This window comes from Dermacentor variabilis, unplaced genomic scaffold (assembly GCF_050947875.1).
Source record: "Dermacentor variabilis isolate Ectoservices unplaced genomic scaffold, ASM5094787v1 scaffold_17, whole genome shotgun sequence".
NCBI classification, from domain to species: Eukaryota; Metazoa; Arthropoda; class Arachnida; order Ixodida; family Ixodidae; genus Dermacentor; species Dermacentor variabilis.
In genome coordinates, this window is record NW_027460335.1 from 1,640,557 (window position 1) to 1,651,794 (window position 11,238).

Below are 11,238 nucleotides of genomic sequence, written 5' to 3' on the forward strand. Positions count from 1 at the left end.
CAGATTTCTACTGAGGTAAAACCTAGAAGCTGTTGCACACAGGCCTTTTTGTTTTGCAGTGCACAAGCCCTCCACAAGTCGCACACACGGATGTGCACGATGCCAACTCGGCAGCCACTCCAAGCACCAGTGGTCTTGAAGTCATGTAAGATAGAATACATCATAATAGCATTATGCCTATGCCATCTATTGCAACTTCAAATAACATTTAATACCACGGTTGCAATGTATGTGTGCTTTCTTTCAGAGCTGATACCTCTGGCTTCACAGTTGTAGAGGCAGCACCCCTGCCCATAGAAGATCGGCACGACTATTTAAATTTCGTGTTGCCGACATTTAGGCCGTACGAGGAGGTGCTCTCAAAGGGCACACACATCAGTGGGCCAGTGCGCCGTGCTGTTGTGGACCGCCTGTTCCAGGCGTGCTTCAGGCTGGCTTGGTACGTTGTGCTTTCATATACAGGCCAGTCATTGTGTTCCCATTGTTGTTATAATAATATTGACCTGATTTACATAAAATTATAGTGGGAGGTAAAATTACGTTTGAACTGAGATATTCTCCCAAGTACTACTGCCACACTGCACTGGCACAACATAATGGTAACCACAATTTGCTTATACGTATCCATCACGCGAGCTGTACAGAACAGTGGCGGAAGCCCTTGTGTTGAAGTATCCGCACCTACTGGATAACGTCAATGGCAAGACAAGCGGCTTGGTAAGCATCACTATTCTTTTGTTCATCACTGTGATGATGATGTGTGGTGTTTTTTGGCGCAAGGGCCAAGTGTGGCCAAAGAGCGCCAGGCCGGTGCTAATGTGTTCGCAATGGAGCTATGATCGACGAATGCAGATGATACGGTGGCTGTATAGGAGCCTAAAAACAGTTGCTCTAGTGTGCATAAAAACCTATAGAAGATAAAATTATGCCAATGATTAATGGGCTGTAGAATGAACACGAAATACGCATTGTAAGGTAATTATCAGATAGTGACATATCTCATAGATATACTTTTTGCAATAAGCACTGCTGCCTTAACAGAGCCCTTGGGATGCAAGGGCCTGGAGGCACGTGCTTTGCAAGACAACCATCACAGCGGCATCCTCAAAGAAGAGGATGTGCTATGAATTTATGGGGCTAAAAACTTGCAAGTCTACATCGTTCAAGAAAGCTATGACGGCTGTGGTGTCAAAGAACGCTTCTTCACCCAGAAACATTGCTGGATGGAGAGGGGTGTGGTGGCGATATACAAGAGGAAAACGTCTCTTTCTCTCAGCTTCGCATTCCCGACACCCCAGGAGTACGTGAAGAACGGTCAGCCTCTCACCACATCTACCACACGTTGGAGGCTCATTTCCTGTCAGTAAAAAATTGTGGGTGCCATAGGTGTGTCCTATCCTGAGTCGACAGAATAGGACATCAGTACGTCGTGTTTTCGTTTTCGGTGGCCAGAAACCTAACTTTGGCTTAATCAAGTGAAGCTTATTCTTAGTTTCCATGTCCCATAAGCGTTGCCAGTGGCTTCGCAGATTCTTCCGTAAGAGAGGCTTCAGATCTGTAACAGGGACCGCAGCCGTAGGAATAATTGCATGTGAGGTGAGTGATGTAGCCATTTCGTCAGCTAGTACATTCCCCTCGATGCCTCTATGGCCAGGTACCCAGCATATGATGACATGTTGGCCAGAGATATACGCTCTACAGAGAATGGAATATAGCTCAGTAAGTACAGGGTTTTTGTGCTTACAGAGTGACTTCAAGGCTTTTACGACGCTTAAGGAGTCTGTAAATAAAATTGTTTTTTGAATATTTGATTTTCTGATATGTTTCACAGCCGACAATAGTGCATGGGCCTCAGCCGTAAATATGCTTGTTTCAGGGTGCAGTACACCGGATTCCGAGAAGGATGGCCCAATGGCTGCGTAGGACACCCCGGCATGCGACTTAGAAGCGTCTGTATAAAACTCTGTGCTTGTACTGGAGCTCAAAGAAGTGCATTTTGATATGTGTCTCTGACGCATGTTTAGTGACCTGTACAAAGGATGTGTCACACTCTATCAGCTGCCACTCCCAGGGTGGTACTATCTTAGCTGGAGGCATTAGGCGTTGGTCGAGAACTGGGACCTCCATTTCCTTGCTAAGTTCTCTTGCACGCAGTGAGAAAGGAAGTCTCATAGAGGGTCTGTTATGAAAAAGTGTTTCACATGTCAAGTCGTTAACGGTTGTGAAACACGGATGTTCCTTATTAGAGCGCACTTTGAGAAAATAGTTGAAGCTGATGTAAGTTCTCCGAAAATGGAGTGACCACTCATCGGACTCAACATACAAACTTTCAAGAGGGCTTGTTCTAAATGCGCCAGTGGCCAGACGGATTCCCAGATGGTGAACGGGGTCTAACATCTTAAGTGCGCTCGGTGCGGCAGAGTGATATACTGCGGCTCCATAGTCTATTCGCGACCGAACTAGGCTCCTGTAAAGATTTAACAGGCACTTCCTGTCGCTACCCCATGTTGTGTGGGATAGGATTTTAAGTAGGTTCATTGTTTTTAGACATTTTTCTTTAAGATGTTTTATGTGAGGAATGGATGTGAGCCTAGAGTCAAGAATAACACCAAGGAATTTGTGTTCTTTGCTGACAGGAATTTGGTGTCCGCCCAGTTCTACACAAGGATCTGGGACCAGGCCTCTCTTGTGAAGAGAACACAAGAACTTTTGTGGGGGTTGACCTTAAATCCCTTTTCGTCTGCCCACATGGAAACCTTGTTCAAGCCCTGCTGTACCTGTCTTTCGCATACTGTGAGGTTGCAGGATTTGAAGCCTATTTGTATATCATCTACGTATACGGAATAAAAAATGGCAGGTGGTAGTGAAGCACGTAGCGTGTTCATCTTGACGATAAAGAGAGTGCAGCTGAGCACGCCTCCCTGGGGTACACCAGTTTCCTGCCTAAAGGGACGTGAGAGTTCATTGCCGACTTTTACTCGGAAGGTACGATTTGACAAATAGCTTTCAATTGTGTTCAGCATATTTCCACGGATGCCAATTTCCGACAGGTCTCGCAAGATCCCGTAACGCCATGCCGTGTCGTATGCCTTCTCCATATCGAGGAATATCGATAGAAAAAACTGCTTATGTATAAAGGCATCGCGGATATTTCCTTCCATGCGCACAAGGTGATCGGTTGCGGACCGCCCGTCTCGGAATCCACACTGATAAGGATCGAGTATATTGTTGAGCTCAAGGAAATGTATAAGTCTGCGATTTATCATTTTTTCAAAAAGCTTACACAGACAATTAGTTAGAGCTATCGGACGGTAACTAGCCGTCAAGGAAGGGTCTTTTCCCTGCTTTAGGACAGGAACCACAATCGCTTCTTTCCATGTGGATGGGAGGTATCCCGAAGCCCAAATAGTATTGTATAGTGTAAGAAGTAACTTGTGCGTCAGTATGTAGGTGTCTGATCATGTCATACATGACTGTGTGGTCCCGGTGCAGTGCTTTTACATGTGTTCAAGGCAGCTCTCAACTCGGCAATACCGAAAGGCCGGTTATACGGTTCATTCTGCCTGGATTTTCGTATGATTGGCTTACGTTCTATTATTTCTTTACGTTTAAGAAAGGACTGGGAATAATTGATTGGGCTTGACACACGCTCAAAGTGCTCCCCAAGTGAATCTGCCTGGTCTTGCAGGGTTTCGCCTTGTGTGTTTACTAAAGGGAGGGAGTATGTTTGTCGCCCTCTTATTCTACTAACCCTGTTCCAGACCTTGGCCTCATCTGTATACGAGTTGATACCTGTTAAAAAGTTCTGCCAGCTCTCTCTTCTGGCCTGTCGGCGGGTTCGCCTGCCTTGGGATTTCGCTTTTTTAAAATTGATAAGATTCTCCGCAGTGGGGGAGGCGCGTAGCAACCCCCACGCTTTATTTTGTTTCTTACGAGCGATCCTACAATCGTCGTTCCACCAGGGGACACGCCGTTTGCCTGCCAATCCATTTACTTGTGATATACATTTAGTTGCGGCATCTATGATGAAGGCTGTAAAGTACGCCACAGCTGCATCTATTTCTAAAGAAGACATATCAGCCAGCGAGATGTTAGTAAGAGTTCGAAATTTCTCCCAGTCGGCTGTATGTATCTTCCACCTAGGAGCTTGTGGAGGAAATTCATTTTCTTTAGATGTTCTTAGCAGTACGGGGAAGTGATCGCTCCCGTAAGGATTGCTCGTAACTTCCCATTCGAGTGCGGGCAGTATAGCCGCGGAGACTATACTAAGATCTATTGACGAAAAGGTTCTGTTTGCAAGAGAGTAATATGTGGGTTCTTTCTTATTGAGAAGGCACGCTCCAGAAGAAAAAAGGAACTGCTCAACGAGACGACCTCGCGCATCAATACGAGAGTCTCCCCACAAGCTGCTGTGTGCATTGAAATCGCCAAGAGCAAGATAAGGTTCTGGCAATTGATCTATCAAGGACTGAAATTCATGTTTGTTTAGTTGGTAATGCGGGGGTACGTAAATCGAACAAATAGTGATGAGTTTGTTCAGTAGGACAACTCGAACCGCTACTGCTTCGAGGGCCGTTCGTAGCTGTAAACATTGACACGCTATGCTTTTTTGAATTACAATGGCAACACCGCCAGATGATGCCTTAGCATCATCGCGATCTTTGCGGAAAGTTATGTGCTGTCGAAGAAAATTTGTGTGTTTTGGTTTTAAGTGTGTGTCCTGTAGACACAGCACTTTTGGATTGTGTTTTTGAATGAGCTCTTGCACGTCATCAAGGTTCCTAAGCAGACCTCTGACGTTCCATTGAATAATTTGTGTATCCATACTGAAAGTAAATATGTGCTGTGTGTATGGAAATGGAGGTGATGCTTTAGGTTACAGGGCTCTTTCGAGGCCCTGTAACGGGAGTTCTGCCCTTTCTGGAGCGTTCGAGGGAGCCTCGCCGCTCCTTAGGCGCTTGGCGCGCCGTGGGGATAGGTGTAGTGTCCATTGCCTCTTGTGAGGCGCCGGACACGTGCTCTTGTGAGCGAGAAGTTACCAGGGAAGGTCCCGCCTTGGGGGGCAAGACCCCTGTGCCCACCAGCCCGGAGGTCGATGGGGCTCCCTGAGGGATTTGGCTGCGCCGGCTGTTGCTAGCGCTGGAAGAGGCCGGGGAGGTTGGGGCAGCCTCGGCTGCGCCTACCTTCGGGGTTGATGGTCCCTTCTGCTCGGGTGGTGGGGCAGCGCTAGCTGCGACCACCATGGGGGCAGATGGCGTAACTGCCGACTCACTGCTTGTGGGTCGGACAGCCGCCGGAGGCCGTTGTGGCGATGCCCCCTGACGCGCCACATCGGCAAAGCTTTTCCTTGGCAGGTACGATACCCGCCTACGTGCCTCCTTGAAACTTATATTTTCCTTTACTTTTATTGTTACAATTTCGTTTTCTTTTTTCCACGATGGGCACGACCGCGAGTACGCGGCGTGCTCCCCATCACAGTTTACACAGTGGAGAGTGTTCGCACAAGCTTCAGTGGCGTGTTCAAGGGCACTGCATTTGGCGCATGTTTGGCGGCCTCGGCAGCTCTGCGAGCTGTGGCCAAAACGCTGGCATTTGAAGCATCTTAGGGGATTTGGCACATATGGTCTGACACGGAGCTTTATGTACCCGGCCTCTACAGACTCGGGCAGAATACTTGAACCGAATGTGAGTATCAGGTGCTTTGTTTGAATTTCTTTTCCATCCCTTCTTATCTTAATTCTTCTCACATTGACAACATTCTGATCACTGAAGCCCTCCAGGAGCTCAGCCTCTGTCAGCTGGAGCAAATCGTCATCCGAGACAACGCCGCGGGTGGTGTTGAGCGTGCGTTGTGGAGTCACTGTTAATGGAACATCTCCGAATTATACTAGACTGGGCAACTTATCGTACTGTTTCTGATCATGGAGCTCTAGCAGGAGATCACCACTTGCCAGCCTTGATACCTTGTAGCCTGAACCAAGGACATCAGTTAAGGACTTGGAAACTAGAAAAGGGGAAATGTTTCGTACTTGTTTGTCGGATTTTTCTGAGTGGATCACATGGTATTGTGGGAAGTTTGGTCTTTGTCGTCCAAGGAACTGAAAAACTTCATCGGTGCGCCCTCTTTTGTGAGGGCGATCAGGAAGCGGAGGGAAGGAGCTAGCCATAAAGGAATTGAATTTTCGGCAACAACGCCAGCCACCCACCATGGAGCCCTACAAGGGGACGTTACAGGGACTGTAAAAACAGGTCCTGCAAGCGCCAGCTTTACGTTATCGCTATAACCAAATATGAGATAACCTAGGTTGGTTATTCACACAAGGTTAACCCTTGCTGCCTGGAAAAATTGGAAGTAAGCGGAAGCTAGGAGAAGACAGGAAAGATGAAAAGTAAGAGAAAGACGAAGATTAGAGGAAGAGAGAGACAGGAAAAGGCAACTACCGATTTCCCCCGGGCGGGTCAGTCCGGGGGTGCCGTCTACGTTAAGCCGAGGCCAAAGGGGTGTGTTGCCGCCGCCGAGGGGCCGTAAAGGTCCAAACACCCGGCATTGGCTCAACCCCCAGGATCCCCTTTTCCCCGGACACGGCTAAGCCGCGCACGGCTACACGCGGGAGGGTCCAACCCTCGTGTGCTCGGGTACGTGGTGTCGCAAGGCACCAAACGCCTGCTTGCGCAGACGCCCCTGCGGGGTTCATCACTGTCTAACTGTGCCTGTTAGCTTGTCATATTTGTCACTGCATACCTACCTTGTATAATGAACTGAATGGTACTGTGCTAAGCAATTGTTTTCGGAGCTAGTCTGCCGCAAATTTAGGCAAAAAATATTTAGTTCCAATATGGTATAAATTGTGCCATGCAGTGTGTCGTTGCTGGCCGTAACGTTTCACATAATTGGTTTTAGATATAGTCATATTTTTAATTGTTCCAGAATGGCTTTTGGCCAGTGAGTCTACAAGTGAAGTGTCTGAGCATGAGAACTTATCCTTAGCACGTGTATACAGGCAGCTGTAGACGTAGCAGGTTGACTATGTGATCCATGGTTTTCCTACATGCAACTATGACCTGTGTTACTATTGCAATCCTGATCAGCACAAGGTTGCAGGTTCTGAAGGCTTCCTCTAAAGCGGTCTCTAATCTTCCTGGTTTAAGATGTTAAACACCATTGATGAATGGTTGTACCAAAATAGTTCTTCAGACTGAAAACAAGAATTTCTATATGTAAGCTTTGCATATACCTCTCAAAATGAACAGGTGCACTTTACATATTACTTTAATCTTTGTTAAGAAGTTTTTGCTGGGTACTTGGCTTAATGGACAGTTAGGAGGAAAGGTCATTAGGGGCTACGGACTGGATTCCAAGAGAAGGGAAGCGTAGCAGGGGGCGGCAGAAAGTTAGGTGGGCGGATGAGATTAAGAAGTTTGCAGGAACAACATGGCCACAATTAGCACAAAATCGGGGTAGTTGGCGAAGTATGGAAGAGGCCTTTGCCCTGCAGCGGGCATAGCAAGGCTAATGATGATGACGATGATGAGGAGGAGGAAAGGCATGACCAGCTGTTATCACCGTGACAAGGCCAACCAGAACTCTTTCTGCGAGTGATGTGACTTAGTGGGCTATGTTCGTTACATAATCACTGAGATGTATAATTCCACAAATTCGTTGCACGCTAAATTATTTGGCCTAAACTTCCTGTAGCATGTTCAGCCTGCAAACTGCTTAAATCAAATGTGGGGAGGTGCTTGTCTTGGTGAAAAATTTGCATAATTGTGCTGCCCCTGCCATCCCAGCATGGTAGACTGATGCTCTATAGTTAGGTCATTGCCTCTTGTGGCACTTTCTATCCCTAAGTGATACTTTCGTGGAATTTTCTTGACAAAAACAGAAGGATTGAAGGACCCTGGTACAACCTTTGTCCGTAAAGTTTGGAGGTTGAGTCTATAAAAAAGGCATTCAACATTTTAACATTTTAGCTTGCATTCTTATTCAGGTTGCAACGCTTTTGAGGTCTCAGGAGTAGAATAAGTTTTTACTGGCAGGGCTGTCAGCTTCGTTGCTTTCCTTCAAGCTCCTTTACATCCTTGACGGCCTCAGCGCATTCTATCAAGCATTTTTAGGGCTCTCTTTAAATGGAGGAACAAAAAAATTGTACAGGGAAAAATCTAAATTTTCAGGACCAGGGCAGTGTGCAGCCTCGCATTATGCTGAACGCTTATTGTCCAGAAGATCATACGTGAGGGCGACAGCGTCCCATGTGTCATGCATGCATATGGGCACACCGATATAAAACTCAACTTACTGTCAGTCCTTGTGAGAGACTCATGGTGTGCGACACTTCTGGCATCGAAAAGACTATAAAGCACGTCTTTGCTTTGGACTGCTGCTGCTGCAGCTGTATTGATGTCGGTTAGCTCATAAACCATCATTTAATGCTCTGCTTGTTCGTTTGAGGGTTGTAATGAAAGCACCATGCTTTGTTGTCGGTCATGATGCTGTTGATAAATGCAGCATCCCTGTGTGCGCCTACGAGGAAGTCACCACAAACTAACATTTCTGTTGTAATCCTGAGAGAGGGAGTGCGGTACTAGTCTGGCATTAAGATTTCATTTTCCCAACTTGCGCAAAATTTGGAGACATGTTGTTTTACTGATGTCAAGGGCATCGATAGCATGTGTGCTGAACAGTGAGCTCTTGCTCTAAGATGCTCCTGATCCTAACCATGTCATCATTCTGTGAGGTTAAATGTTGCCCCAGCCCTGTGTAATCTCCTGCTGACACTTCTCTCAAGTCAAACTGGTTCAGCCACTTGCACATGTTTCTCCACAATAATATTGTTGCCATAAGTGACACAAAGAAGCTCTTACAGGTCCCTCTCCTCTGTCTTGCCAAGCTTCACTGAGAACTTTGTGTACACGTTCTACAGGGATGTCCTTTTCACAGTCACTCACAGTGGTATGTGCCAACTAATTACAAAGGATTTTCCACCACATAATGCTATCGTGGCTGCCACAGCAGCTAAACCGAAAAACACAGTTTCAGTCCAAAAGATGCTGTTGTACATACTTGCAAACAAATGCTTCAGGGAATCACTTATACAGAAGAAAATATATGTCTTGGAACTTTACATCAAATGTTGTGTATATACAAGGTAGTATGAAAGGATGTCGAGACTGGCTCTATCTTGAACAGAGTGATTTATGTGCATTCAAACACTGTCACCTTTGAAAAACACCGTCAGCCTTGCCCAACAATCAAATGCTCTTGCCACTTTGCGAAGGTATCCTTTTCAAATGAGCCAAGCACCCTCTCCTGTAGTTTACACTTGATTAAAGCACTCTTATAAAATTGGCAACATTTGAGCCATATTTCTCATTTTGAGAAAAGTGAAATAAGGGTGAGTCAAATCTGAATTAGTAGGATAAATATGCAAGAGAAACAATGCTTCCGGCAATAAACTCGCTTGTGCATAGTTCTCTGTGACAGTGTGCATTGTTGTTCTGCAGCATCCAGCTCCTTGTGCGCCCCAGATGTGGCCATTTTCATTGAACGACCCCCTCAGATGCTCTGAAACTTAGCAGTGAAATGTGCTCTTTATATCTGGCCATTAAGTAGGAATTCCTGATGAAAAATACTTTAAATGCAAGCAAAAACCTAATGGGCACGCAGTCTGTCAAGTTGCAGACTTTTTTAGCCTTTTTTCGATTGTAGAGATATAGGCCTTTTCTTCTAACGACTATTGCCTTGTCTGAGGGGTGCACCTGCACGCCTAAGTTTTCTCCCAACTGATGATCATTGATGTGAAAGGAAGGTCATTCATCAGGATTTGCTCTTTCTTATTTTAGTCTCCTCAAAAAAATTAAGAACTCATTGCAAAAGTTGCAATAAATCTTGTTATTGAGTTGTAAAATTTGCAAATAATCTCAGTAGGATGAAGGTGCTCGACTCTTTCTGGGAAACGCTTCCAGCACTTACTTGCAAAGTGGCAGGAACATTGCGAGCACCCTATTGCCCCGCAAGGGAACTTTTTTGAAGGTTACAGTGTTTGAATCCACATGCAAAAATTACTTCCTTCAAAATAGAGCCAGTCTTGAAACGTTTTTATTTCACCTTGTAAGTGTATTCTTGGTCACATAGCTCACTCATGTTTTCATTATGCAGTGTTTACTTTCTATGTGTTGCTAATTCAAGTAATTTGCAGGAGTCATGGGTTCTCGGCCTGCGTAACAAATTTAAATATATGAGGAAGAAGGTCGAGAACTGCCCACCAGAGATATTACAAAAGCGGGAACAGAGTCTTCACAAAATGCCGCGGCAGCCTCCCTCGTAGACTTCAAATAACAAGTTGTGCCGCCTGTTTGTGAGTATGTTTTTATTTGACACTGCATGCCCAAAGATGTCATTTTCAGAGAACCATTAGTACAGTATTACAACTAATACTCATTGTTAATGGCAGTTCATTGTGCTTGTACTTACACTATAATAAGGCAAGGCTGCTTAACATAAAACTTGCTTTGATATATTTTCTTTTCCTTGCACGCCTGGCCTGTCACTAGGTTAACCTCTCCAGGTCCCACTTAGCTTTCTCTGTTACTATAAAAACAGTTATTCTTGTGTTGACCTATTGTCCTGGTATAGTACAGCGCATTGCTTGTTCATCTCAATCTAAGCAGTGCTTATCGAAACCATTCTGTATACTTTATGGTAACTCAAACTAGTTGAGATGGTTTTCACGCTCTCCATTAGCCTTAAACACCGAATGCCTGTTGGTCTGATACAGAACAGCACAAACCACTGCATGAATAGTTAGCAAGCTCGCTGAAGCCCATGGACCACTACTGGATTGGTTGTGCTGGCCGTGGAGTTGGCTATGAAGATTTATTTCATTCCTAGTGTTTACTTTTTGTGCCATTTAACAAAAAGCCACAAATCAGTAATCTCAATTAAGCAAAGGATTTTTACTGCGCCGGACATAGGCAACCAACCTACCTATCTACTTCTGTTTATCAGTAATTTTCATTTAACTGAGTTTCGTTTAATGGGTGTCCACTGTATTTGATTTGTTATTATAAATTTTCTAATATTCCCGCACCCCAGAACATTGCACTGCTTCCTGGCATTTGTAGACGTGGAGTTTATTCAGTGTATAAATACATGTACGCTTCATTAGGAGGGCAGAAGGCAAAGTGCCTGGTGGGGCCCATGTTTCTACAAACAGTAGAGTGTAATCTCGATATTACGAA